This window comes from Salvelinus alpinus, chromosome 30, assembly GCF_045679555.1.
Source record: "Salvelinus alpinus chromosome 30, SLU_Salpinus.1, whole genome shotgun sequence".
Classification (NCBI taxonomy): Eukaryota; Metazoa; Chordata; class Actinopteri; order Salmoniformes; family Salmonidae; genus Salvelinus; species Salvelinus alpinus.
Window position 1 is genome coordinate 8,522,750 of NC_092115.1, and position 21,834 is coordinate 8,544,583.

A 21,834-nucleotide genomic window follows, 5' to 3' on the forward strand; every position below is an offset into this window, starting at 1 on the left:
CTTTTTCATGCGCGAGACCCAGAGAGTGCGGTTCTTGTTTACCTTTTAAATTGAGGACATTATTGTCCGGTTTAAATATTATCGATTATTTAGGCTAAAAACAACCTGAGGTTTGAATATAAACATCGTTTGACATGTTTCTATGAACTTTACGGATACAATTTGGATTTTTTTTGTCTTCCTGTTTTGACTGCGTTTGAGCCTGTGGATTACTGAAGAAAACGTGCGAACAAAACTGAGGTTTTTGGATATAAAGAGACTTTATCGAACAAAACAAACATTTATTGAGTAAATGAATGTCTGCTGAGTGCAACCATATGAAGATCATCAAAAGTAAGGGATTCATTTTATCTCTATTTCTGACTTGTGTAACTGTTCTACTTGGCTGGTTGCTGTTTGTAATGATTTGTCTAGTGGGCTATGTTCTCAAATAATCGTAAGGTATGCTTTCGCCGTAAAGCATTTTTTAAATCTGACACCGTGGTTGGATTCACAAAAAGTTCATCTTTAAACCTATGTAAAATATGTTTTGTTTTCTCAATTTTTATAATGAGTATTTCTGTATTTGAATTTGGCGCCCAGCAGTTTGAAGAGGTGGGACGCTAACGTCTCACGTACCCAAGGAGATAGATCCAATTGTTAAAGGTCTACTTTACCATCGCCCTGTAAGCAGAGTTGAAAACTGTACAGGGAGAACCCATTGGATTTCAATTCCAATGCTGAAACCACTTGGCCATCGCTGCAGTAAGAATCTAAGGAAAGTGATGAGGAGAAAGCAGAAGTGGGCTATACGCTTCGAGCAAGGTAAGAACATGGGTGGGGAGACCCCATTGAAATTCAGGTCCAACGTCGAAAGAACTCGGCCATTGAATGCTGTTGGAATGCAAGTAAAGGGATTGGGATTTGGAAACAGACATCATTGGTGTAAAATGGTCAACTTGATGGCACGACATATTGATCTTGTTGCGCCAAGTAACCTCGGTCCTTTCCAAAGCTGTGAAGTTTGGAAGTTTAATGTGCAAGTCAAAAAACTATGTGCAGAGAAAGTACAAGTGGACTATTCACTGAGAATAAGATTTTTAAAAGAGCAGGGAGACCAAATTGGGTTTCAAGTATGAGGACTTAACCACCTGGCTCTCAGTATTTCCATTGTAAATCTAACACAAACAACAGTATGTGTACTGAAGACCCTAATTGAACTGTTTGTCAAGGCAGATATATTCTGAGCACCTGAGTCACTGGACAATTCAATGTATTAAGGACATTATCCAAATCAAGGCACCAAGTATATGTGAAAAATAAAAAATATAGACAGGTTAGCCATTGCGCTGTGAGCAGGGTTCAAACCTACGCGGGGAGACCCCATTGGATTTCAAGTCCAACGCCTTAACCACTCGGCCATCGCAGCTTGCTATGTTAAATACACTATCTCGTTCTGACCATTTTACTTCTTTGAAGGCTATCTACAGAAGACCCTAATTGAATTGTTTGTCAAGGCAGATATATTCTGAGCACCTGAATCACTGGACAATTCCATGTATTAAGGACATTATCCATATCAAGTCACCAAGTATATGTTAAAAATAAAGAAAGGTTTGCCATAGCGCTGTGAGCAGGGTTTGAACCTGCGCGGGGAGACCCCATTGGATTTCAAGTTCAATGCCTTAACCACTCGGCCATCGCAGCTTGCTATTTTAAATACACTATCTCGTTCTGACCATTTTTCCTCTAAAAAGACCAGATTATCACTATAGAAGAGCCTACTTGAAATGTTTGTTATAGAAGATAAATTCTGAGCACTTGAATCAAAGGACATGTCCACGCATTATCCATATCAAGTGCCCAATGACATGTTAAAAATAAAGACTGGTTTGTCAAAGCACTGTGAGCAGGGTTCGAACCTGCGCTGGGAGACCCCATTGGATTTCGAGTCCAACGCCTTAACCTCTCGGCCATCACAGCTTCGTCTGTTACCTTCAATGCCTTAACCAGTCCGCTATCTCGTTCTGGTCATTTTACCTCTAAAATGACCAGATTATCGCTACTGAAGAGCCTACTTGAAATGTTTGTTATGGAAGATATGTTCTGAGCACTTGAATCAAAGGACAAGTCCACGGTTGAAGGACATTATCCATATCAAGCCCCCAATGACATGTTACAAATAAAGACTGGATCGTCAAAGCGCTGCGCTCAGGGTTCAAACCTGCGCTGGGAGAACCCATTGGATTTCGCGTCCAACGCTTTAAACACTCTGCAATCAAAGCTTGCTGAGGTAGATCACACAAGGACAAAAGTATCCAAATTCAACTGCCTAATTGAAATATTTTTCAAGCAAAGTAAAATAAGCTATTTTCTGAGCACTTCAATCGTTGGACGAGCCCACAAAATAAGGACAATTTAACTTCTCTAGGGTAGGGGGCAGCATTAGGAATTTTGGATGAAATGCATGCCCAAATTAAACTGCCTGCTTGTCAGGCCCAGAAGATATGATATGCATATAACTGGTAGATTTGGATAGGAAACACTCTAAAGTTTCCAAAACTGTAAGAATAGTGTCTGTGAGTATAACAGAACTGATTTGGCATGCAAAAACCTGAGTAAAATCCATTCAGGAATTCTTTTTTGTTTTGTTTTGGAGTTTTCTATTCAATGCCATTACAGTATCCATTGACTTAGGACTCAAATTGCAGTTTCTATGCCTTCCACTAGATGTCAACAGTCTTTAGAAATTGTTTCAGGCTTGTATTCTGAAAAATGAGGAAGTAAGAGCAGTCTGAATGAGTGGACCCTAAAGTGTCACAGAGCTTTTTCATGCGCGAGACCCAGAGAGTGCGGTTCTTGTTTACCTTTTAAATTGACGACGTTATTGTCCGGTTGAAATATTATCGATTATTTAGGCTAAAAACAACCTGAGGTTTGAATATAAACATCGTTTGACATGTTTCTATGAACTTTACGGATACAATTTGGATTTTTTTTGTCTTCCTGTTTTGACTGCGTTTGAGCCTGTGGATTACTGAAGAAAACGTGCGAACAAAACTGAGGTTTTTGGATATAAAGAGACTTTATCGAACAAAACAAACATTTATTGAGTAAATGAATGTCTGCTGAGTGCAACCATATGAAGATCATCAAAAGTAAGGGATTCATTTTATCTCTATTTCTGACTTGTGTAACTGTTCTACTTGGCTGGTTGCTGTTTGTAATGATTTGTCTAGTGGGCTATGTTCTCAAATAATCGTAAGGTATGCTTTCGCCGTAAAGCATTTTTTAAATCTGACACCGTGGTTGGATTCACAAAAAGTTCATCTTTAAACCTATGTAAAATATGTTTTGTTTTCTCAATTTTTATAATGAGTATTTCTGTATTTGAATTTGGCGCCCAGCAGTTTGAAGAGGTGGGACGCTAACGTCTCACGTACCCAAGGAGATAGATCCAATTGTTAAAGGTCTACTTTACCATCGCCCTGTAAGCAGAGTTGAAAACTGTACAGGGAGAACAAATTGGATTTCAATTCCAATGCTGAAACCACTTGGCCATCGCTGCAGTAAGAATCTAAGGAAAGTGATGAGGAGAAAGCAGAAGTGGGCTATACGCTTCGAGCAAGGTAAGAACATGGGTGGGGAGACCCCATTGAAATTCAGGTCCAACGTCGAAAGAACTCGGCCATTGAATGCTGTTGGAATGCAAGTAAAGGGATTGGGATTTGGAAACAGACATCATTGGTGTAAAATGGTCAACTTGATGGCACGACATATTGATCTTGTTGCGCCAAGTAACCTCGGTCCTTTCCAAAGCTGTGAAGTTTGGAAGTTTAATGTGCAAGTCAAAAAACTATGTGCAGAGAAAGTACAAGTGGACTATTCACTGAGAATAAGATTTTTAAAAGAGCAGGGAGACCAAATTGGGTTTCAAGTCTGAGGACTTAACCACCTGGCTCTCAGTATTTCCATTGTAAATCTAACACAAACAACAGTATGTGTACTGAAGACCCTAATTGAACTGTTTGTCAAGGCAGATATATTCTGAGCACCTGAGTCACTGGACAATTCCATGTATTAAGGACATTATCCAAATCAAGGCACCAAGTATATGTGAAAAATAAAAAATATAGACAGGTTTGCCATTGCGCTGTGAGCAGGGTTCAAACCTACGCGGGGAGACCCCATTGGATTTCAAGTCCAACGCCTTAACCACTCGGCCATCGCAGCTTGCTATGTTAAATACACTATCTCGTTCTGACCATTTTACTTCTTTGAAGGCTATCTACAGAAGACCCTAATTGAATTGTTTGTCAAGGCAGATATATTCTGAGCACCTGAATCACTGGACAATTCCATGTATTAAGGACATTATCCATATCAAGTCACCAAGTATATGTTAAAAATAAAGACAGGTTTGCCATAGCGCTGTGAGCAGGGTTTGAACCTGCGCGGGGAGACCCCATTGGATTTCAAGTCCAATGCCTTAACCACTCGGCCATCGCAGCTTGCTATGTTAAATACACTATCTCGTTCTGACCATTTTTCCTCTAAAAAGACCAGATTATCACTATAGAAGAGCCTACTTGAAATGTTTGTTATAGAAGATAAATTCTGAGCACTTGAATCAAAGGACATGTCCACGCATTATCCATATCAAGTGCCCAATGACATGTTAAAAATAAAGACTGGTTTGTCAAAGCGCTGTGAGCAGGGTTCGAACCTGCGCGGGGAGACCCCATTGGATTTCGAGTCCAACGCCTTAACCTCTCGGCCATCACAGCTTCGTCTGTTACCTTCAATGCCTTAACCAGTCCGCTATCTCGTTCTGGCCATTTTACCTCTAAAATGACCAGATTATCGCTACTGAAGAGCCTACTTGAAATGTTTGTTATGGAAGATATATTCTGAGCACTTGAATCAAAGGACAAGTCCACGGTTTAAGGACATTATCCATATCAAGTCCCCAATGACATGTTACAAATAAAGACTGGATCGTCAAAGCGCTGCGCTCAGGGTTCAAACCTGCGCTGGGAGAACCCATTGGATTTCGCGTCCAACGCTTTAAACACTCTGCAATCAAAGCTTGCTGAGGTAGATCACACAAGGACAAAAGTATCCAAATTCAACTGCCTAATTGAAATATTTTTCAAGCAAAGTAAAATAAGCTATTTTCTGAGCACTTCAATCGTTGGACGAGCCCACAAAATAAGGACAATTTAACTTCTCTAGGGTAGGGGGCAGCATTAGGAATTTTGGATGAAATGCATGCCCAAATTAAACTGCCTGCTTGTCAGGCCCAGAAGATATGATATGCATATAACTGGTAGATTTGGATAGGAAACACTCTAAAGTTTCCAAAACTGTAAGAATAGTGTCTGTGAGTATAACAGAACTGATTTGGCAGGCGAAAACCTGAGAAAAATCCATTCAGGAAGTATTTTTTTTTTTGTTTTGGAGTTTTCTATTCAATGCCATTACAGTATCCATTGACTTAGGACTCAAATTGCAGTTTCTATGCCTTCCACTAGATGTCAACAGTCTTTAGAAATTGTTTCAGGCTTGTATTCTGAAAAATGAGGAAGTAAGAGCAGTCTGAATGAGTGGACCCTAAAGTGTCACAGAGCTTTTTCATGCGCGAGACCCAGAGAGTGCGGTTCTTGTTTACCTTTTAAATTGACGACGTTATTGTCCGGTTGAAATATTATCGATTATTTAGGCTAAAAACAACCTGAGGTTTGAATATAAACATCGTTTGACATGTTTCTATGAACTTTACGGATACAATTTGGATTTTTTTTGTCTTCCTGTTTTGACTGCGTTTGAGCCTGTGGATTACTGAAGAAAACGTGCGAACAAAACTGAGGTTTTTGGATATAAAGAGACTTTATCGAACAAAACAAACATTTATTGAGTAAATGAATGTCTGCTGAGTGCAACCATATGAAGATCATCAAAAGTAAGGGATTCATTTTATCTCTATTTCTGACTTGTGTAACTGTTCTACTTGGCTGGTTGCTGTTTGTAATGATTTGTCTAGTGGGCTATGTTCTCAAATAATCGTAAGGTATGCTTTCGCCGTAAAGCATTTTTTAAATCTGACACCGTGGTTGGATTCACAAAAAGTTCATCTTTAAACCTATGTAAAATATGTTTTGTTTTCTCAATTTTTATAATGAGTATTTCTTTATTTGAATTTGGCGCCCAGCAGTTTGAAGAGGTGGGACGCTAACGTCTCACGTACCCAAGGAGATAGATCCAATTGTTAAAGGTCTACTTTACCATCGCCCTGTAAGCAGAGTTGAAAACTGTACAGGGAGAACAAATTGGATTTCAATTCCAATGCTGAAACCACTTGGCCATCGCAGCAGTAAGAATCTAAGGAAAGTGATGAGGAGAAAGCAGAAGTGGGCTATACGCTTCGAGCAAGGTAAGAACATGGGTGGGGAGACCCCATTGAAATTCAGGTCCAACGTCGAAAGAACTCGGCCATTGAATGCTGTTGGAATGCAAGTAAAGGGATTGGGATTTGGAAACAGACATCATTGGTGTAAAATGGTCAACTTGATGGCACGACATATTGATCTTGTTGCGCCAAGTAACCTCGGTCCTTTCCAAAGCTGTGAAGTTTGGAAGTTTAATGTGCAAGTCAAAAAACTATGTGCAGAGAAAGTACAAGTGGACTATTCACTGAGAATAAGATTTTTAAAAGAGCAGGGAGACCAAATTGGGTTTCAAGTCTGAGGACTTAACCACCTGGCTCTCAGTATTTCCATTGTAAATCTAACACAAACAACAGTATGTGTACTGAAGACCCTAATTGAACTGTTTGTCAAGGCAGATATATTCTGAGCACCTGAGTCACTGGACAATTCAATGTATTAAGGACATTATCCAAATCAAGGCACCAAGTATATGTGAAAAATAAAAAATATAGACAGGTTTGCCATTGCGCTGTGAGCAGGGTTCGAACCTACGCGGGGAGACCCCATTCTATTTTTATTTAGTTTAGTCACATTATTTCTTAATTTGCAGTACATTTGCCAATCAGTTGGGCTGCCAGACTTAATTGCCGTACCTTTTACCTCTCAACCATACCATTTTTCAATACCTCATCAATCCAAGGGGATTTAACAGTTTTTACAGTCATTTTCTTAAAGGGTGGGTGCTTATTAGTAACTGGAATAAGTAGTTTCATAAATACGTCAAGTGCAGTGTCTGGTTGCTCCTCATTACACACCACAGACCAGCAAATATTATTTACATCATCAACATATGAATCACTACAAAACTTATTGTATGACCTCTTATACACTATATTAGGCCCAGCCTTTGGAACTTTGGTTTTCCTAGATATGGCTATTATATTGTGATCACTGCATCCTATGGATTTTGATACTGCTTTAAAGCAATTATTTGCAGCATTAGTAAAGATGTGATCAATACATGTTGATGATTTAATTCCTGTGCTGTTTGTAACTACCCTGGTAGGTTGACTGACAACCTGATCCAGGTTGCAGACACTGGTTAGAGTTTGACGTTTTTTCCTGAGTGGGCAACTTGATGATAGCCTGTCAATATTTAAATCACCCAGAAAATACACCTCTCTGTTGATATCACATACATTATCAAGCATTTCACACATATTATCCAGATACTGACTGTTAGCACTTGGTGGTCTATAGCAGCTTCCGACATGAATGGGCTTTAAGTGAGGCAGATGAACCTGTAGCCATGTTACTTCAACAGTATTTAACATTAGATCGTCTCTAAGCTTTACAGGAATATGGTTCTGAATATAGACCGCAACACCGCCTCCGTTGGCATTTCTGTCTTTTCGGTAGATGTTATAACCATGTATTGCTACCACTGTATCATCAAAGGTATTATCTAAGAGAGTTTTAGAGATAGTCAGAATATGAATGTCATCTGTTACAAGCAAGTTACTGACTTCATGGACCTTGTTTCTTAGGCTACATATGTTAATATGGGCTATTTTTAGCACTTTTCTGGGTTGCTTGATTGTTTTAATGCTTTACTTGGATGCTCATCAGAGGTAGAGGTAGACTTACTCGTTATTTACATTGGAGTTGATAGTGCAGGGTGAGCTACATAAAGTGGTCTTCCTACTATTGCACACCGCCTCAGTGCTAACAGTGTAACTCTGGTTTATAGGCTCATGATTATTGCTTACAATAGCTGTAGGATAAACAGACGTATTTGTTGCAATTAGGGGTACATAAATTAAATTATTTACATTGTGTTTTCCAATGCCCCTAAGATTTGATGCAGCATAATGACGACTCATTGTCACAATGGTAGGGATTAACTGAGCTGGTCTTGGATAATTTACCAGTCATTGTTTCAACGCAGCCTTGAAATGCGTGGATAGAGTCCAGGAGCCAAGATGATTTGGATGGACTCCGTCATTCCTGTAGAGTATCTTCTGTTTCCAGAAGGTGTCAAAGTTATCAATAAAAGTGACTCCAGCAGAGCTACAGTAGTCTTTCAGCCAGATGTGTAATGCCAGCAGTCTGCTGAATCTTTCACACCCGCGGCCCAACGATGGTACTGGACCTGAAATTATTGGCCGTTTTTTGCAGTCATTTTCAAATGTTCCGAGCTAGCTCTCCTGATGTCGTTTGACCCCACATGGACTACGACAGTGTCAGCTCCCGGCATCTGTGGTAGAACAGTCGGAAGCAGCCTTGTTATGTCCTGTACTTGTGCTCCTGGGTAGCACAGGGTTTTCGTCATGGGGCACGAGATGTTTCTCACCATAGAGCTGCCTATGATGACAGCTGGTGATGTTGAATGGGCCGGTCTCTCAAGCAGCCTCACAGTCTGGTGAGCTCCGAGGATCTGAACCCGAGGTAGAAGCCACCGGAGTGGGAGACAGAATCGAGGACGAAGACGCAGGTACCTCCGCATCCGATCTTGATTGGGAAGCCACCAAGGACGAAGGCGCCGGAACCTCTGGATCCAGGACGGCAAAGCTGTTTCTGATCTGTGTCGGTCCCGGGCTCAACATCTCCATGGAGACCCCCATTGCCAGAGGACGCCTTCTTCAACTTCCATGGCGAGTGACGTACCTCCATGGCTGGTTGGGTCGAGAACAGCTCCATTCTCCAGGGAAGGGGGAGACCCTTTCGGGGATGGAACCCTGCCTAGCACCGGCCAGTCGCCTGCGAAGAGCCGACACGGCTTCCTACAGCTACGATGGCTACAGCATAATTCGTAACGTTTGTTACTGTTTTCACTGTTTTCAGTCAGCCAAAACACCCTTAGTCTGTCAAAATAACGTTAGCCATTTTCCACTCGTCAGTCACTCAAGTCACACTAGAACTAGAATACTTGCAAGTATTCTGGTGGACGTCATGCACTGGTGGAGAGACTTCATAAACTATTGGCTGGGTCAAATAGCCCAACCTTAAAAATAACCCAGCACCAACAACCCAACCTTGCTGTATTTACAGAAAACAACCAAACTATTGACCGAATGCCTGCAACCCAGCAGTTGGGTCATCCAAACGACCCAACATTTTTTTTGGAGTGTAACTTACATCTCAAAATCCATGCATGCAAGAAGCCTTGATCTTTTTTGTTGCACACATATTTCTGCTAGAAAAGAGAGAAGGAACATCACACGATGAAGATGAGCTAGCTACTAGTTTAAAGCAATGAAAGATCTAATTGTTACAAATAATGAATTGTATGGGCTACATTTATGAGAATAAGACATGTATTTACTTACCTTATCAATCTTGAAGACACTACACTCATGTATCACTCAAAGTATTGTGAGAGTTCCAAGAGTTCCAGACACTTGTCAAATCTATGCCAAAGTGCATTGAAGCTGTTCTGGCTCATGGTGGCTCAATACCCTATTAAGACACTTTATGTTGGTGTTTCCTTTATTTTGGCAGTAACCTGTATTTACATAGACAACATTTTCATGGGTTGCACATTACATCATCTTTCCAGGGTGTTCATGCATCCTCCTGCCAATACAGCCTTTTCCAACACCACGGGTAGGGTAGGTTTTGCTCTGATGTCAAATCAACTCATATTGTTGCAAGCTAGCTACCTTAGCTGTTGTGCTAACCAACATGCTACTGATCCGTGACACTAGCATATTGACATGCATATAGGTATTAAAAGACAGCAACATATTCACCTAAAATTATAAATGTTTAGGCAAATCCTTAGTTAACTAGCCACCTATCACATGAATTGTGAAAAAATATTATAGCTAACATTAGTTTGCTAAGCGCTAGCCAGTCAGTCAGTGGCGCTGACAGAATGAAACTGGTATCAACAAAATGTGTTTCATTCTATCCCATAAAACATGTACATTGCTAACTTGGCATCATTTAGCTAATAAAATGTTAAAGTTTATTAGGAGGTTTAATTAATAAGTTAGACACCCACTGGACAACTGTAGATAGCTTGGTTTCCATTTTACAAAATATGTTTCTAATCCCATTGATTGGTCATCAACGGTTACTGGTCTTGAAACTCATGTGTTCAGCATAAACTGCTTCTGGTAAACTGTTTGCCACTGGTGGCAGTACATATTATTGTTGCCAAAGGTTTACCAAAGTTTCACCACTAGTGGCAAACGTTTGCAAACTTCTGGTGATATTTTGTGGCACACTATTTAGTTTGCAGCAAATTTGCCACAAACTTGTGGGAAGTTTGCAGCAACAAATACATCTTTGTAAGTTTAAACTGGCCAACTTTCCAACTTTGGATAGGACTGAGGTGATTTTGGACAATACGCTCAACAAGTGGTGCCATCTAGCACCAATGATGCCTGTGTTCAAATCGCATTCACTTTACTTGTGATATCTGAGATATTTAGTCATTGGACTTGAAGTCCAATGGGGTCTCCCCACACAGGTTAGAATCCTGTTCGCAGTGCTATGACAAAATAATCCTTCAAATATTTGAACTACACTATATATACAAAAGTATGTGGATACCCCTTCAAATTTGTGGATTTGACTATTTCAGCCACACTGACAGGTTGCTGACAGGTGTATAAAATTAAGCACATAGCCATGCAATCTCCACCGACAAACGTTGGCTTATTGAATAGCTCAGTGACTTTCAACGTAGTACCGTCACAGGATGTCACCTTTCCAACAATTCAGTTCGTCAAATTTCTGCCCTGCTGTCAACTGTATGTCCTGTTATTGTGAAGTGGAAACATCTAGGAGCAACAATGCCTCAGCTGCGAAGTGGTAGGCAACACAAGCTCACAGAATGGGACCGTTGAGTTCTGAAGCGCGTAGTGCATAAAAATTGTCTGTAACACTCACTACCGAGTTCCAAACTGCCTCTGGAAGCAATTTCAGGACAATAACTGTTTGTTGGGAGCTTCATGAAATGGGTTTCCATGGCAGAGCAGCTGCACACAAGCCTAAGATCACCATACACAACGCCAAGCATCGGCTGGAGTGGTGTAAAGCTCACTTCCATTGGACTCTGGAGCAGTGGAAATTCATTCTCTGGAGTGATGAATCACGCTTTACCATCTGGCAGTCCAACGAACAAATCTGGATTTGGCGGATGCCAGGAGAACTCTACTTGCCTGAATGCATAGTGCCATTTGTAAAGTTTGGTGGAGGAGGAATAATGATCTGTTTTTCATGGTTCGGGCCCCTTAGTTCCAGTGAAGATAAATCTTAACACTACAGCATAAAATGACATTCTAGACATTCAGTTATTGCAGCTTGTTTGATAAAAATGTCACACGGCTGTGTTGGCTGAATGGTTAATGTGTTGGACTTGAATCAGAGCAAAATTGGAAACTAGACAGCATCACATGTTGAGCCTATCATTCCAAAATCTCTAAATTCTATCTAAAGCTGTGAAGGTTGGCCAGTTTAAACTTCCAGTCAAAAAACAAGGAGCGGAGAAGTGCTCAAAACTAATACACTACTGCACAGAATTCCTGCATTTTTTCAGACATTGACAGTGACTTCATATCTACAATTCTTTGGATCACAATGGGACACTTTTTTGGGTTTGAACTCTGTGTGAACTCAATGTGACCTTATCACAATCTCAGTGCCTTCACAACAGACCCCCTGGAACACACCTAGTGTCTTCCCGCATCCTATGCTTTGGCAGGTAGATCTGTACCTTGGAGACTAAAAAACATTTCTACTGAAATGAAAACCAACTGCTCCCCCAGAATTACAACCATCTTCCACCACCTAGGGGAGACTCGCCTCAAGCTTCCTGAACTCCTGCGGAGACAAAGTGGCTGCATCTGGACACAAGCACTGCACCTTGGGTAACTCATCAAACCCTGCAAACTAGACAACTCAAATGTCAGTATGTCCGGCTAAGGATTGAGGTTAGGCCTGTCAGCAACCATTCATCTCCCCCTCAATCCCACCTCCTAAATAGCAACGCCAGTCATACAGTCGAAAACAGAATGGTATTATGTTCAGTTTGAGCAGTAAATACTATTTCAAGACTAAATACATTTTGTTCTGTGCGAGTTATTATTTTGTTGACCTTTTTATGTATTATGAATCATCAGTTTAATGGTTTATGGTTTTTGTCATTGTAATTGTCATAACACACCAACATATCCCCAGTTCCTGTTGTATTAAATGCCATAATCCTAACTTTAATTAAATAGTTATGACTTAACATATCAGAGGTACAGTATTTCTTTACTTAAACGCAGCCTCCCCTAACCGGAGACTGTACTGAACTCACACTATGGATATGCAAAGTACAAGGTAAGCAGCTTTAAAAAATAATAATAATTTCAAAGTGCTAGGGATACAGTTTTGCACAGTTTTATGATGGATGTTTTTAATGTTTCACTGATGATAAGAGGCAAAGGGAAATCATGTCTTAGTCTTCACAGGAACCCAAGCAATTATTTCTGCAATATGATGATAGCCTGTATGATGGGCAGGGTGTGAAATGAAATCATTAGAAGCCATAGTCCCCACTGTGCACTCAAAGACTTGCTGGAGACAGACAATTCATAATTATTCCACTCCAACCTCTGTCGCAACTCTTGTTGAAACATGTTAATACTTGTATTCATTAAATGAAATACTGAAGTAGTGGTTGAACTGGTATTGTGGGATTACTATTCTGCCCTACCAAGCAAAAAGACAGTAACTGCTCGTAGCATAGAACTGAGAAAAATTGCTTTTATTTACCTTGGCTTCACAGTAACTTTATGCAGTTACTGCTAACATGACCCACATTTTCTCCAAAACGCAATACAATAGAGGCAGGATACTTGTCCACATGATTTAACATGTATTTAATGTAGCACAAATGACATTAACCAAGCCTTTTTGCTTGGTAGGGCAGTATTGCTGTGCTAGTTGTGTGATAATACTGGTGATTGTAGTAGTAGTAGTAGGTAAAACTACGTAGCGTGGTAGTAATTATGAAAAATATTGGAAGAGTATCTGTGTAGTAAATTGACCTCATCCACAGGAGAAAATCTGTGAAGTAAAGACAGAGATAATAAACTCTTCCTATGCACATGCTCAACTCAAAGTGCAGCAATCCCCAAAGTAGCTTCACTTTTAAAATCAGTCGGAGCAACAGTCTTGAAATCGTAACTGGGTCATTGTGAGTTTTTGTTTGGTGGGCACTTCATCACTCTGTGGGGAGCGTGTCAATGATGACCATAGGGCCTGCGTCACATGATTTACAAGGATGATAGCGGTGCATGTGATAATACTAATAATACCGTTTTATTGGACATTTAAGTAGGTCAACCTGAACAGAGTTATTCCGTGTCAGACAAAAATGGGGGCCTTCGGAGAGCACAAACAAACACACTCATCCATCAAACCCATTCACCCTGAAGTTGAGCCGCTGTCTTCCGCTGTGGAGATATAATTTAGGTGCGGAAATGGCTATTGACTTGGCATGAATGCATTTTAATCCAATTCAACTTTTCACTGTGAGTTTGAAGGTGCAGATGTCGGATCTTAACTTGACCACTTTTTTGTTGCGTAGAATTTTCCTGATGCATCAAGAAATTCAAATGAGCCTTGTGATTAGCCAAAAATGTGCCCGTTTTCTTTCTCTCCGTTCGGGGGCAATTGAGTCATTGGGATCAGGGCTCGCTATCTTAAAATAATGTTCTCTCTCGCTCGCTCAAACGCTATAGACCAAGGTCCTATTACTGCAACATTCAAATGTAAAAATAATTATCTGAAATTCATCCATACACATCAACAACCATCGTTATACTGTATATAAAGTTGAAGTCGATAGTTTACATACACCTTAGCCAAATACATTTAAACTCATTTTTAAACTACATTTAAACTACGTTTTTCACAATTCCTGACATTTAATCCTAGTAAAAACTGCCCTGTCTTAGGTCAGTCAGGATCATCACTTTATTTTAAGAATGTGAAATGTCAGAATAATAGTAGAGAGAATGATTTATTTCAGCTTTTATTTCTTTCATCACATTCCCAGTGGGTCAGAAGTTTACATACACTCAATTAGTATTTGGTAGCATTGCCTTTAAATTGTTTAACTTGGATCAAACGTTTCGGGTAGCCTTCCACAAGCTTCCCACAATAAGTTGGGTGAGTTTTGGCCCATTCCTCCTGACAGAACTGGTGTAACTGAGTCAGGTTTGTAGGCCTCCTTGCTCGCACACGCTTTTTCAGTTCTGCCCACACATTTTCTGTAGGATTGAGGTCAGGGCTTTGTGATGGCCACTCCAATACCTTGACTTTGTTGTCCTTAAGGCATTTGGAAGTATGCTTGGGGTCATTGTCCATTTGGAAGACCTATTTGCGACCAAGCTTTAACTTCCTGACTGATGTCTTGAGATGTTGCTTCAATATATCCACATCATTTTCCTCCCTCATGATGCCATCTATTTTGTGAAGTGCACCTGTCCCTCCTGCAGCAAAGCACCTACACAACATGATGCTGCCACCCCCATGCTTCACGGTTGGGATGGTGTTCTTTGGCTTGCAAGCCTCCCCCTTTTTCCTCCAAACATAACGATGGTCATTATAGCCAAACAGTTCTATTTTTGTTTCATCAGACCAGAGGGCATTTCTCCAAAAAGTACGATTTTTGTCCTCATGTGCAGTTGCAAACCGTAGTCTGGCTTTTTATGGTGGTTTTGGAGCAGTGGCTTCTTCCTTGCTGAGTGGCCATTCAGGTTATGTCGATATAGGACTCGTTTTTACTGTGGATATAGATACCTTTGTACCTATTTCGTCCAGCATCTTCACAAGGTCCTTTGCTGTTGTTTCTGGGATTGATTTGCACTTTTCGCAGATGAACGTGGGAACCTTCAGGCATTTGGAAATTGCTCCCAAGAATGATCCAGACGTGTGGAGGTCTACAATTTTTGGCTGATTTCTTTTGATTTTCCCATGATGTCAAGATAGGCCTTGAAATACATCCTCAAGTACACCTCCAATTGATTTTTTTTTCTCAGAATGAACAGGTAAGTGTTCCAACAGTCGAACAATAAAAACCAACATTTCACTATCAATCATGGTAATTGTATGCAAATCTGACACATTTCACCATAGAATGAAATTGACGTCAAAAGTACATTGTTTGTTGTTGAATTTTAGCTAATCCGAACCCTTTTCCTAACCTTAACCTATTCCTCCTGACTTAATTCTGCTAACCGGCTACAAAAAGCAATTCTTGACAAAAGCTGTATCCCTTCTAGACAAAACCAGATTTACATTCCATCCTCCTTCTCTTCTGAACCTGATCCTTTCCACTGTGAAGGGTGTTTTCTTTTTCTTAGCTGCCCACTCCCCCTCAGTTGTGTAGCTACAAGCTGTAAATAAAAAGAGACACACAATTTTTTTGTTGATTTTTAGTATGTGGCACAAAAAGCTTACTGAGATTATACACTGATGTACTTATAGGCCTTGTCATAAAAACATAATAACATTTAGACACACACACCCAGAATGAGAGAGAGCAATGGAATGGGAGGATGCTGCACTGGACTGACCGGTTGATTTAGCTAAGGTTAGCTAGCTATATAGTTGACACTGCAGCTACTTAGATAGCTTATCCAGCCTATCTAGTGGCAATATAATGTGATAGCTAGTTAGCTATTGCCACACACATCTGATTAATATATTCACTCTTTATGCCAGTGGCAAGGTGGCTAGTTGGCCAACTAACAGAAATCATATGGGGAGCTAAAAACAGGAATATTTCTTAGGCTTGTGCTCGGCCATGGAAACCCATTTCATGAAGATCTGGACAAACAGTTATTGTGCTGATGTTGCTTCCAGAGGTAGTTTGGAACTCGGTAGTGAGTGTTACAACAGAGGACCTTTTACGGGCTACGCACTTCAGCACTCGGCAGTGCCGTTCTGTGAGCTTGTCTGGCCTACCACTTCGCGGCTGAGCCGTTGCTGCTCCTAGACGTTTCCACTTTACAATAACAGCACTTACAGTTGACCGGGGCAGCTCTAGCAGATCAGATTGCAGCCCAAATAAAGTAACAGACACATCTCAACATCAACTGTTGAAAGGAGACTGCGTGAATCAGGCCTTCATGGTCGAATTGCTGCAAAGAAACCACTACTAAAGGACACCAATAAGAAGAAAGGACTTCCTTGGGCCAATGGACATTAGACCAGTGGAAATCTGTCCTTTGGTCTGATGAGTCCAAATGTGCGATTTTTGGTTCCAACCGCCGTGTCTTTGTGAGACGCAGAGTAGGTGAATGGATGATCTCCACATGAGTGGTTCCCACCGTGAAGCATTTGAGGAGATGATGTGTGGGTGCTTTGCTGGTGACAATGTCTGTGATTTATTTAGAATTCAAGGCACACTTAATTAACCAGCATGGCTACCACAGCATTCTGCAGCGTTACTCCATCCCATCTGGTTTGCGCTTATGTAACTGATGTGAAATGGCTAGCTAGTTATCGGTGGTGAGCGCTAATAGCGTTTTAATCGGTGACGTCACTTGCTCTGAGACCTTGAAGTAGGTGTTCCCCTTGCTCTGCAAGGACGGTGGCTTTTGTGGTGCGATGGGTAATGATGCTTTGTGGGTCGCAGTTGTTGATGTGTTCAGAGGGTCCCTGGTTCGGGGCGAGGAGCGGGAGGGAAGCTATACTGTTACATTGATGATGTTGACCCGGATCACTGGTTGCTGCGGAAAAGGAGGAGGTCAAAAGGGGGGGGGGAGTGTAACCGATGTGAAATGGCTAGCTAGTTAGCGGTGGTGCGCGCTAATAGCCTTTCAATCGCCGACGTCACTCGCTCTGAGACGTTGAAGTAGTTGTTCCCCTTGCTCTGCAAGTGCCATGGCTTTTGTGGCGCGATGGGTAACGATGCTTCGTGGATGTCAGTTGTTGATGTGTGCAGAGGGTCCCTGGTTCAAGCCCAGTTAGGGGCGAGGAGAGGGACGGAATCTATACTGTTACACTTAGTGGGAGAACATTTTGGTGTTTTTAAACTTCTGACTGGTACTGTACATTGGCGTAAAAAAAATTGCATAAGATTGTCCATAAACTCTTGAGCTGTTCAAGCTAGAGACACCTATCCAACTTTCAAATGTTCAAATTCTTAAAAACATTTTTATCCACTATAACTATATACATTTGCAAACATTAGCATAAATTAACTCACTAACAAACGTTCACATGTTCAGGCAAACCCAACTTCAAATTCCTAAAAACTATAACTCTGTATTGCATAAATTAGCATAAAATAATCCACCAACAGTAACTCTTGAACCGTTCAAGCTTGAGACACCAAACCAACGTTCACATGTTCAGGCTATCCTATCTTATCATATCCAATCAACCAATCAATCAATCTTTCCATCTACATCTACATACTATTTAAACTATAACCAGTACCATTACTAGTGTAGTCACTACCACAACAATAATTTATTTCGCAAACCATAAATACTTTAAAACAAGCTAGCAATCACACCATATTTTCTTCAGGAAATGTACTTTTCCTAGTTTCCAATGACTTTCTTATCTGCCTTAAAGGCAGTGTGCCAGCCCAAGACAGAAAGTAGAATTGTTCAGACATAACAACACAATGATAACCCTAAATTACAATGCATGAGATTGTTGTGTGATGTGCCCCTCACTGCTTGAATGCTAAAGAGGGTCCTCAACATCAAAACGACAACTTATGTGAGAAAGACCTGTGGTTGAGAATAACTAAATCTCAAGAGTCCCTTGTACTAGTTATGTAGTGCACTACTTTTGACCAGGGACCATAAAGCTCTGGTCATAAATTGTGCCCTACATAGGGAGTAGGATGCCATTTTGGTGCCAAAGTCTCTGCAATATGTGTGTTTTCATCTTTTTATGTTTGAATCATTTTAATTTAGATTTTTAAGGTTAATCACATTACAATGGTTTTGAGATGCAAAGATGATATTGTAATATTTGTATGTATATTTTTTTTTCTTCTTCAGGATTTTGGAAATTCTCCCTTTTTCATATCAGGCGAACCCACATGGGGCCACTTCCCCTAGTTTGGGAACCGCTGGTTTAGGCTGCATTCTGTAGGTTGTTTGGAAGGTAAGCAAAGATACTGTATAACTTGGCATTGTACATAGATTGTATAGGCCTACAGTGACAGAATCAAAGGAGTGTGCTCTTAGGAATACTTGTCAGTATTACAAATATCCACTGAGAAACAATTGGAAACCCTTGCTACTCAGTCGACGCACTTTCCACACCGTCAATTATTTATTCATACCATGGGGCAGCCTACATATTTCAGGTTCAGCAAGAATTGTTTCGCAAATCGAAGGAGACATATTCTATTTCCACCCCTGAGTCCCCCACAACACATTAATTTCATTTTGTGGCAAGGCTCCTAGGCTTCTGCAGTGATAAATCTAATTAACACAGGTCTCGGAGCCAATGTCCGCAACCATTTTTCCCGCGGTTAAACTTGCACTCTGACAGGACATCCGCCTGAACGCGGCGACTCGTGGTTTTGAATTAGTACTCTCCAGCCAGTGAATCAGGGGGTTAGGTGAGGAAGCTAATGAGGTGGAATGGGAGATGTGATTATATGTATAATTCACTCACCGTTATGGGCAGTAACTCGGGGCGTTGTGTATGAGTGATGCATGGGCGAGAAACAGGCAGGGGACAGCTCTCTTTATGGAACCAAAATCTAAGTAGTCAAATACATAGGACCAGGTAGCTATGGTAGACATAATGCAGCTGTATCAGATAAGTCTGTTAACTATTAGGGCCTGTTTCACAGACACAGATAAAGCCTAGTCCTGTACTAAAATGTTATTTCATTGGTGATTCTCAATTGAAATAGTTGTTTAGTCCAATACTAATAATTTAAGGGGGGTGCTTATATTGATCCTGTTACAAACTTGTACAAGAGTGTAATGGGATTGTGTTTCTTACATAACCCAACTCCGCCTGAGCCACAGGGAGGGAGGTCACCGATGTCCAGCGCCCCTGGAGCGCCTTGCTCAAGGGCACAGCAAGAGATTTTTCAACTGTTCAGCTCCAGGATTCAAACCAGTGACCTGTTGGTTACTGGCCCAAAGCTCGAGGCTTAATCTGTGTGCGGGGTAACCGGGAGTTTTAATGATGTATTATTAAAACTAGTTGGGAATAAAGACAGGGGGCAGGGAAAAAAATGTAGCAATGAAATCTTAATTATGAGGGCATTGTTTCATTTACATTACTCTATATGGGACTTAATCAAGATGAGTGGCAGTCACTCGAAGGCCCTAGTTCATACTGAAGTGTTGGGTGGAATTTGTCACCTTTCTTAGAAATTCATTTTTCTTTCCATTTCATTCCATTGCAGTACTCCAACATTGATGTCTCTTTGTCCTGCAGCGAAATGTAATCCCGATTTCAGGCGACAGCCATCATGTCAGTTATTACACTCAAGTCTGGAGGTAATTCATTATTTTGGAGCGGGTAATCGATTCCTGATGAAAAGAGAGATTGAACAGATACTGTAGCCTCCCTCCTGCCTTCTTTTGGATTGACATTCTTTACTTCCCATTCAGAACGGGCTAACTTTGGCAGAGCCATTAGCTCTAAATGAAATAGTAGCATGTCCCAGTCCCGAAGCCAGCCCGATAAACCCAAAGAGCCTTTTAGCTTGTGCTGCTTTCCACTGAATATCCCTTGGTGTCTGAGTGAACACTATCAGAACAAAAAATCATTTTATCAAGACAATATCTATTGTGTAATGGGAATTGTAGCAGACTGCAGATGATTTTTCTTGGAGTGGATTTCTACTAAGATCTGCTTATCAAATGCCTTTGTTGACACTGCCTGTTCTTTATTAGGGCTATCCTACAGCAGGTGACTATAGGAAGTATATTCTTTGTATATAACTTTTTTGTAGAAAAGGTAAATATTTAAAGTAAAGGGTTATGCCACATTTCCATCTAGATGCTTTAGTAAAATAAGCTGTAGCTGGAGGTTGCCTTTGTGCTCCTGACTGGCGCAGTGGTCAAAGGCACTGTATCGCAGTGCTAGAGGCTACAGACACCCTGGTTCAAATCCAGGCTCTATTTCAACCGACAGTGTTTGGGGAGTCTCATAGGGTGCTGTGTAATTGGTCAACTGGGTTTGGCTGGTGTAGGCTGTCATTGTAAATAAGAGTTCTTACTTCTGTTATTAAAAAAATAATAATAATCATTTGAGCAAAGGATTGCCAGAGAGAATTCGAAAGCTTTTCTAACTGCCATTATAAACTGTGTGGTTCGAGGCCTGAATTCTGATTGGCTGACATATACATTTGTATTGCTCTAATTACGTTGGTAACCAGTTTATAATAGCAATAAGGCACCTCGTGGGTGTGGAGTATATGGCCAATATACCACGGCTAAGGTTTTTGCGTCGTGCCTAAGAACAGCCCTTAGCCATGGTATATTGGCCATATACCACACCCCCTCGGGCCTTATTGCTTAATAACAGCACACAAATGAGACTTAACATTTCCAAAGATAGAGGAGGGGAAATATGAAATGGATTGATATGTGAGAGCGTGAATGAATGCTTGGTTTCATTGATAAGAGACAGCGCTGAAAGTGGCCTTCGGCAGTCCTGTTTAACCTACTAAAAATAAGCTGACGTTAAGCATTAGAAATCTTACCCCCCCTCCCACAAAAAAAAAATCCCATCACCTAATGCTTGGCAAATTCGGAAGCATGTTGTGGTCAAAATCGAACACCTTCTGATGGAGTTATCTATCTGGAAATGTGTTTTTTATGGACTAAATTAGGTCTCTACTTTTGAAAAGATCTATTTGGGGCAGTCCTGAGTTAATAAGGTTGATGTCTGCGCCCCCGAGGAAAATCTAATTAGCATAATTAGTTTTAAAAAATCCCCATAAAAGTCTGTCAGTTTAAGTTAGAGATATCTGTTTTTCTGCACTAGATGCATCTCAATCCAACGCATCCGTCTATGTCGCACTTCCACATCTGTGGTGAAAGGTCAAAGCTAGAACGGTGTTTGTCAGACCATGAGACATCTGTGGTGAAAGGTCAAAGCTAGAGCGGTGTTTGTCAGACCATGAGACATCTGTGGTGAAAGGTCAAAGCTAGAGCGGTGTTTGTCAGATCATGAGACATCTATGGTGAAAGGTAAGAGCCAGAGAGCAGTGTTTGTCAGACCATGAGACATCTGTGGTGAAAGGTAAGAGCCAGAGAGTGGTGTTTGTCAGACCATGAGACATCTGTGGTGAAAGGTAAGAGCCAGAGAGGTGTTTGTCAGACCATGAGACATCTGTGGTGAAAGGTCAGAGCTAGAGAGGTGTTTGTCAGACCATGAGACATCTGTGGTGAAAGGTAAGAGCCAGAGAGGTGTTTGTCAG

General features: G+C 40.9%; 6 non-coding genes across 6 annotated transcripts; all 6 read right to left on the bottom strand.

The window, feature by feature from the left end:
- Nucleotides 1-1,326: 1,326 nt before the first annotated feature.
- trnas-uga (transfer RNA serine (anticodon UGA)) lies at nt 1,327-1,408 on the bottom strand. Its single transcript has one exon. It is a non-coding gene; the product is annotated as a tRNA-Ser (tRNA).
- Nucleotides 1,409-1,604: 196 nt separating this feature from the next.
- On the bottom strand, nt 1,605-1,686 carry trnas-uga (transfer RNA serine (anticodon UGA)). The gene has a single exon. It is a non-coding gene; the product is annotated as a tRNA-Ser (tRNA).
- Nucleotides 1,687-1,880: 194 nt separating this feature from the next.
- trnas-cga (transfer RNA serine (anticodon CGA)) lies at nt 1,881-1,962 on the bottom strand. Its single transcript has one exon. It is a non-coding gene; the product is annotated as a tRNA-Ser (tRNA).
- A 2,168-nt stretch (nt 1,963-4,130) lies between these two features.
- Nucleotides 4,131-4,212, bottom strand: trnas-uga (transfer RNA serine (anticodon UGA)). Its single transcript has one exon. It is a non-coding gene; the product is annotated as a tRNA-Ser (tRNA).
- A 196-nt stretch (nt 4,213-4,408) lies between these two features.
- Nucleotides 4,409-4,490, bottom strand: trnas-uga (transfer RNA serine (anticodon UGA)). Its single transcript has one exon. It is a non-coding gene; the product is annotated as a tRNA-Ser (tRNA).
- Nucleotides 4,491-4,684: 194 nt separating this feature from the next.
- trnas-cga (transfer RNA serine (anticodon CGA)) lies at nt 4,685-4,766 on the bottom strand. Its single transcript has one exon. It is a non-coding gene; the product is annotated as a tRNA-Ser (tRNA).
- Between the last annotated feature and the right edge of the window lie 17,068 nt (nt 4,767-21,834).